At 46.9% G+C, this 7,500-nt stretch overlaps 1 protein-coding gene across 1 annotated transcript in view; it reads right to left on the reverse strand.

The window, feature by feature from the left end:
• Positions 1–7,500, reverse strand: part of LOC143280340 (otoferlin-like) — a 213,282-nt gene that overhangs the window by 205,000 nt on the left and 782 nt on the right. The window lies entirely within an intron of this gene.

Consider the following 7,500-nt stretch of genomic DNA (forward strand, 5'->3'; position numbering starts at 1 on the left):
AGTATCTATAGACAGGGAAACAGAAGAAAGAGACAGAGAATGACGATGACATTGCGGAACTCTTTGAGTGAGTGAGTGAGTGAGTGAGTGAGTGAGTGTGTGTGTGTGTGTGTGTGTGTGTGTGTGTGTGTGTGTGTGTGTGTGTGTGTGTGTGTGTGTGTGTGCTTGTAATTGTGGAGGGAGGGACAGACAGACAGACAAACAGAGGGGACAGGGGCAGAAACTCCTGACTGACGAGTGTCATGTATCAAGTCTGTGTCAATTACCGCTGGCCAGAACCCGAAGAAAAACGAATGCAAACACAACTGTTGACCGATTTCTCCCATTAGTTTCCCCACCCCCAACCCCCCACCCACCCACTGCCCCCCTCGACCCCCCCTCTCTCTCTCTCTCTCTCGTTCGCTCGCTCGCCAACCCTCTCTCTCTTTCCCTCCTTCCCTCCCTCGCCCCTCCCTTCACCTCTATCTTCCTCCCTCCCTGCAGGGCTAAGTGGAAAAAAGCATTCTTCAATTATGACTATCTCATTACTCTGGCAAAATAACATTTAAAAAAAAAAAGATATTTCATTTTGTTTCGCCACCCCCGGCATCTCTCTCCAGAAAATTTGTGGAAGAGTGTGTGTGTGTATGTGCGTGTGTGCGCGCGTGTGTGCGTGTGTGTGTATTTGTTAGTGCGCGCACGTGTGCGTGTGCACAGTGTCTTTTCATAGCTGCCTCTATGTTCTCTCTGTCTCTCTCTCTGTATACCTCGTTCTGACTGTCTGTCTCTCTTTCTCTGATGCACGCACGCACGCATGCACGCGCGCACACACACACACACACGCGCGCGCACACACACACACACACACACACACAAGCAACGTTGAAACCATCCTGAAAGAGACAGACGACCGTCATTCCTGCTGACAGCAACAAAAAAATCGATCCGCACAATGGCCCCGGACCTGGAAAAAATCAAGGCGATGGCATTAAACCCTCCTTAAATTATCATTACTCTGACAAGAAAGAAACCCCCCTACCACTACCCCTAACCCCACGCCTGGCATTCAGTGCAAACCCATGCACGTAATTACCGCAGGTACAAGAAGTTATCCAGTCACATCGAAACTGTGACAATGGCATCAAAACCAGATCGATACTGTGCCCAAGAATTAAGTTGCAATCGGTGAACAACTTTCCACAGCAAGTGACACGCAGAGATGAATCGATCTCCAGCTATTCTTCTCAGAACTCGTCGATTTATTGTCTGTTCACCACAAGGTGATTCAGACCACCCTGCCGTTTCAACCCGCAATAGAATCAATACAAAAAATGAAAGAACGGATCAATAAATAAATACATGAATAAATAGACAGATGAATAAACAAATGTACAAGTAAATAAAAATAGACGAATAGAAAATAAATTTAAATAATAAACAAATATATAAACAAATAGATAAACAAACAAACAGAAAGAAAGAACAGGAATGGATAAAATAAATAAATTAATTAAAAAAACCTGTGCTGAGCTGCACTCTAAGCGATCTTATATTTTAGGCAACACTGAGTTTACTTTTGCGTTAAAAAAAATTCCCCCCAGATTTTGGACAATTCTTGTCAAAAGTAAGCAAACTCTGGACAGTTTATTAAAGCGAAGCCAACTTTAGACAATTCTTATTAAAGCTAAGCAAACTTTGGACAATTCTATCAACACGAAGCAAAGTTACCGCTTGTGCAACCCAGCCCGGGAGGGTGGGGGGGCGTGGGAGGGGGGGTAAAAATAAGAAGTAGTGGGATTATTTCTCTCTCTCAAAACCACAACAAACTTATCGTTGGTGACACCTTGCTTGAGGATTATTATTCTCACTGCCGTGAATGGCTTGTTTTCCGAACCTCTGTCGCTGCTTCTGTCCCTGGCATCTGCTCTTCACCCCCGCCCCCCCCCCCCCCCCCCCCCAACCCTCTTCCCCTCACCCTCCCTTTCGTCTATCCTTCCCTGCCCTCCGCCACATCCCCGCCTCCCTGCCCACCCACCCACCCACCCTCCCGCTAGTCTCTCGCTCAATCCCAACGTTAGACCCGCTTCCGAGCTGCTAATCGCCAAGGCGTAATCCTCTGCTTCCGACTCCCCCCTCTCTCTCCCTCTCTCTCGATGCGTCCGTGTAATGTGAGTGCATCGTGTGTGTGTGTGTGTGTGTGTGTGTGTGTGTGTGTGTGTGTGTGTGCGCGCGCGCGCGCGTTGCGCGCGCGTGCGTGTGTGTGCTTTTTTATGTGTGCGTGTTTCCTCTCCCAACCCCCTCCTTCCTCCATCTCTCCTTTCTCTCCTGTCCTCCTCCCGCATCTTCCTCATCCCTCTCGCTCACGCACAAACACAAGTTCTCTCTCTCTCTCTCTCTCTCTCTCTCTCTCACACACACACACACACACACACACACACACACACACACACACACACAAAATGTCAAAGCTTCTCTCCCCCACCTCTCTCTCCTACATGCATATTGCTCTCTGTGTGTGTGTGTGTGTGTGTGTGTGTGTGTGTGTGTGTGTGTGTGTGTGTGTGTGTATGTGTGTGTGTCCTACATGCATATTGCTCTCTTTCTCTCTGTTTTTCTTCCCTCATGCCAGCCTTACCACTCTCCACCCCCACCCCCAACTTCCTATGAGTCTCAGTTTTACTCTTCATCTCTCTCTCTCTACCTCTCTCTCTCTCTCTCTCTACCTATCTATCTATCTCTATCTCTCTCCCCATCCGTCTCCGTCTCTCTAACTCTGTCAGTCTGTCTTCCCCCCCCCCCCCCCCCCCCCACCTCTCTCTCTTGCTACGATTGCCCCTGCCCTATAATACCTCTCACTTTTTCTTTTATTCTCCATCTCTGTCTATCTCTCTATCTGTCTGTCTATCTATCTCCCTATCTGCGTGCTTGCCTGCCTGCCTGTTTGTCAGTCAGTCAGCCTGTCTTATGTCTCTGTCTCTCTTGCTACTCTTGCCCCTTCCGTACAATATCTCAACTGTTTTTCTCTCCATCTCTCTGTCCCTCTTTATCCGCCTCTGTCTATCTCCCTGTGCTTGCCTCTCTCTCTCTCTCTCTCTCTCTCTCTCTCTCTCTCTCCCTCTCTCTCTCTCTATCAGGCTGACGGGGACAGCCGAGCCAACAGCAACAAAAGGTACTCATGAAGTTTGCATGGCCCTGCACCCGCTCAGGATGCGATCGATTACCGGTGACACACCATCCCTGTCCCTCCCACCTCTACTCCCCCCCCCCCCCCCCAACAATCCCTGGGGCACTCTTCATTCCCCTGCTCGTGTGTGTGTGTGTGTGTGTGTGTGTGTGTGTGTGTGTGTGTGTGTGTGTGTGTGTGTGTGTGAGTGAGTGAGTGAGAGTGTAAATGAGTGTGTGTGTATGTGTGTGAATATGTATGTGTATGTATGTTTGTGAGTGAGTGAGTGAGTGAGTGAGTGAGTGAGTGAGTGTAAATGAGTGTGTGTGTATGTGTGTGTGTGTGTATGTATGTGTGTGTATGTATGTATGTGTGTGTGTGTGTGTAGTGTGTGTGTGTGTGTGTGTGTGTGTGGAAGAATTTATGTGCGCGTTTGTGCATGTGCATGTGCATGTGTGCATGCGCGTGTGTGCATGTTCACGGACGTCCTACCTCTACACGGCGCTGTGTGGATGAGTGAGGAGGGATGGAACGAACCAAGGAGACAACACAGCCAGCCAGAGGAACGGATGGAGGGAATGAGGAGGTGGAGAGAAATATTACCATTCATTGACAGCACCAGAAAGGTAGGGGAGAACACAAGACTGAAAGAGGAAGCCGGGGATTGCAGGGAGGGGGGGGGAGAAGAGAGAGAGAGAGAGAGAGAGAGAGAGAGAGAGAGAGAGAGTTTCACTTTCTCATAGAGACGTCACAACGTCCTGACAAAATCTATATACGCCAAAGCACGTCTGCTCGGCTACTGCCTGACCAGCAGCATTACCCAACGCGCTTTGTTCAGGCCTTGAACGCATGCATATAGGTTTGCCTACACATCGGAGGGGATTTCTTCAACAGAACTTTGTCAGACGACAACTCTTTTTTGTTGCCCCTATGTTCTTTGTCAGTGCGCCAAGTGTGTGCTGCACACGGGATCTCGGTTTCTCGTTTCATGACTGGACGCTGTTTGGTTTTTCCAGTCAAACTTGGAAGAAAAGGCAAGAGCAGGAATGGAACCCAAGCCCTCACGGACACTGTATTGGCAGATAAGCGAGCTAGCAAGCAAGCGAGAGAGAAGAGAGAGACAAAGAAAAAGAGAGAGGGAGGAGGGGTGAGAAGGGGAGAGAGACAGATCCTGACAGACAAAAGGGCAAACAACCTAAGGTCCCACCCACGCTCCATCATCACGAATCCCCCTCCTTCCTCCTCACCTTCCCTTTGCCCTGTCCCACAGACTTCCAACGCACAGACCTCGCTCGGCTGGTGACGCTACGAGAGACAGAGACAGACTGGGAGGGGGGGGGGGGGCAGGGTGTGTGATGTGGGTGGGGGAGTGGACGGTCAGTGTTAAGTTCATCAATTCTTAATTCGGCTCAGAGACCACCTGGGCTCAGAACAGTGCCAGAAAAAAATAATGTTATAATTAAAATAAATAAATGAATAAAACAAAATAAAATAAAATAAACAGAACAGAACCATGAAAGTCAAACTACAAAACCCCAGTCAAGCATATTCGCAGCAACAACAAATCCGAAAAAAAACACTGGGTACAGATCACACTTATACAACACAACATCTAAATCCATCACCACAAGGTAACAACAATACTACTGATACTAATAATTCCTAAAATACTAATACTAATGATTGTAATAATACTGATAAAGTGAACTACTACTACCCCCCCCCCCCCCCCCCCCCCCCCCCCCCCCCCCCCCCCCCCCATAATTATATATTCCGATATTCCGCAAGCTCTCAGCACACACAAACCAATCAACGAAAAAGCACTTGCTCTTCCATCTATCCACACACGCGCGCGCGCACAGAGAGAGAGAGAGAGAGAGAGAGAGAGAGAGAGAGAAACAGAGCAGATAAAGGGACAAACAAAAGGGCGGTAACTGATGGAGACGGACAGACAGAGACAAACAGCAGAAAGAAATGGTGGGACCAACAAATGAAAAAAAAAAAGAGTAAAGGAACGAGAAACCACAAAAAAAAACTGACAACAATTACACCTTTAAACCACTTGGATACTCTCCCGCGTTTGCACTTACCCATTGGCCGCAGAACAGAGAGGGAGAGAGAGAGACAGACAGACAGACAGACAGAGACAGAGGTGGAGACAAAAAAAGAGGAAGAGAGACAGACAGACAGAGACAGACAGAATGAGGGAGAGAGACACACACAGAGAGAAACACAGAGAGAGACAGAGACAGGCACAGAGAGAGAGAGAAAGACAGAGACAGAGAGAGACAGATAGAATTGCCATGAAAGAGGTTTTTTGTTGTTTTTTTTCTTTCTTTTTCAAGCAACTCGTGAAGCTGGCGATCAATGATGTTTTCAGAACAGGACCTCAGTGTGAAACAGTTGAAAGGCGAGCAAAGCCAAGAGCTTGGCGTCAAGACACTCAACTTTATTTTTCTCTTTCCCCCCCTTTTCTTTAACATTCTAGTACAGTAACAAACATACATTGGCACTATATTCCATAAACATAAAAAAGAAACCCACTATCTTGTACGTACATAGACACCCAACTTTCATGGACCTTTCATTATTTCCTTGTCTCTCTTTTTTTTCAACCAAAAATCAAAACAAAGAGAAGAGAAAACAAAAAGAAAAGAGAACTGAGGGGGGGGGGGGGGGGGGGGGGAGGGGAGCGGGGGGAGGTGGGGGGGGGAGGCTTTGGTGCTCTGAGAAGGAACGAGATACCATTTGGTCTGAGACTGTCGTGAAGTCCAACCGACCTCAATGGGCATTTCAGAACTGATGATATAAGGAGGGATTACACACATACACACACAGGCACGCGCGCACATGTTCTTTCACTGTGTCCGTCTCTCTTCCCTTCTCTTACTCTCCATATGTATCTCTCTTTCACTTGTATAGCTTTTCTTTATGGTACATTTTTTGGTTTATGTGTGTAAAAAAAAGGTGAATCTGTGTTATGGGTAAAAAAATAAAATAAAATAAAAAGAAGAAGAGACAAGGTGAGAAGCCGAAATAAGTAGTGTGATGGGAAAGGAAGAGAAGAGGAGGAAAGAGGAAGGAGAAAGAAAGATGAAAAGAAGAGACAGGCGGGAGGAGGAAGACTAAGACCAACAAGTAAAAATAATAATAAATAAAAAAAGGCAACAACAACAACAAAAAATGACCATCATCAACAAAAACGGCAACAACGAAAACCCCTAACCCCATCCCCTGTCACAGTCTCCTCCTCCTCCTCCCACCCACCACCCACCACCCACCCCTGCGTGTTCTCAGCGATCGTGGCTGCACTGCTGAAGCTGTTGACAATGGTGGTTGACAGTCACACATCGGCAACAGCAGAGCAAAGCAGGTGAGTAAGCGAGCGACAGAGAGACAAGAGACAGAAGAGAGACACACAGAGAGAGAAAGACAGGTAGACAGACAGAGAGAAAGAAAACAACACTGAGACAAGACAGACAGACAGTTAACTGACATTGTGTTCGAATGCTACGACCTTTATACCCCCCACACCCCTAACCCACCCACCCACCCACCTACCAATACCACCACTATTTCTTCCCACTTTTCCATTTGTTTTACTGAAGTCATCGAACTGCAATTCAATTTAGGCAAGATTACTATTGTAACTGTCTCGTACATTTTCAGATTCCTCGCTTTCTTTAAATGCTTGATAGTAATACAACTTCGCTCGTAGTCATGAATTCACAACAACAACAAAAACATTTGTTATTGCACAGACTGAGGTGCAGCAACAAAAACTTTAATGCGATTGAAAAACAAATCCCTTCAAAACAATGACGGAAACGTTAAAACCGAATAACATTTTCCTTTTCTATTTCTCTCAACCCTTCATTTAACGCAAGCACGTGACGTTCTATAGTCGGAACTGAGAAGATGTTCAGACAGATACAGCACAATCAATAGAAGACGCGAAACGCGAACTTGTACATCTTCCACGGAAAATGGGAAGCAAGACGTAAACTACATCTAAAACTCAATTAGGTAGTCCGTTACCACGTTTTCTGGCGAGAGAACGGGGGGAAAGGTAAGATTGAAAAAGAGAGGGACGGAGAAGAATGATGGCCCAGTACAAACGCCCGTTCCCGAGAAACCATCCCCCTGCAGGAATTACCACGGGACAAGTCCGGAACAAGAACAAGAATTATTGATAGGAAAATCCTCAGGGCTTTTCAGTCCCTGTGTTATTTATTGGGGAAACCCTCGAGGCTTCTTTGAGGCAGCGTGTGTCGCATGCTGAAGTCCATTTCAAGTTCGGTGTGGGGCTTATCGGTCAGAACCTAAAGTCAATTTCAGCTTGATGTTTTGATGTTCAA

The sequence above is a fragment of the Babylonia areolata genome, chromosome 3 (genome assembly GCF_041734735.1).
Source record: "Babylonia areolata isolate BAREFJ2019XMU chromosome 3, ASM4173473v1, whole genome shotgun sequence".
In the NCBI taxonomy this organism is placed as follows: domain Eukaryota; kingdom Metazoa; phylum Mollusca; class Gastropoda; order Neogastropoda; family Buccinidae; genus Babylonia; species Babylonia areolata.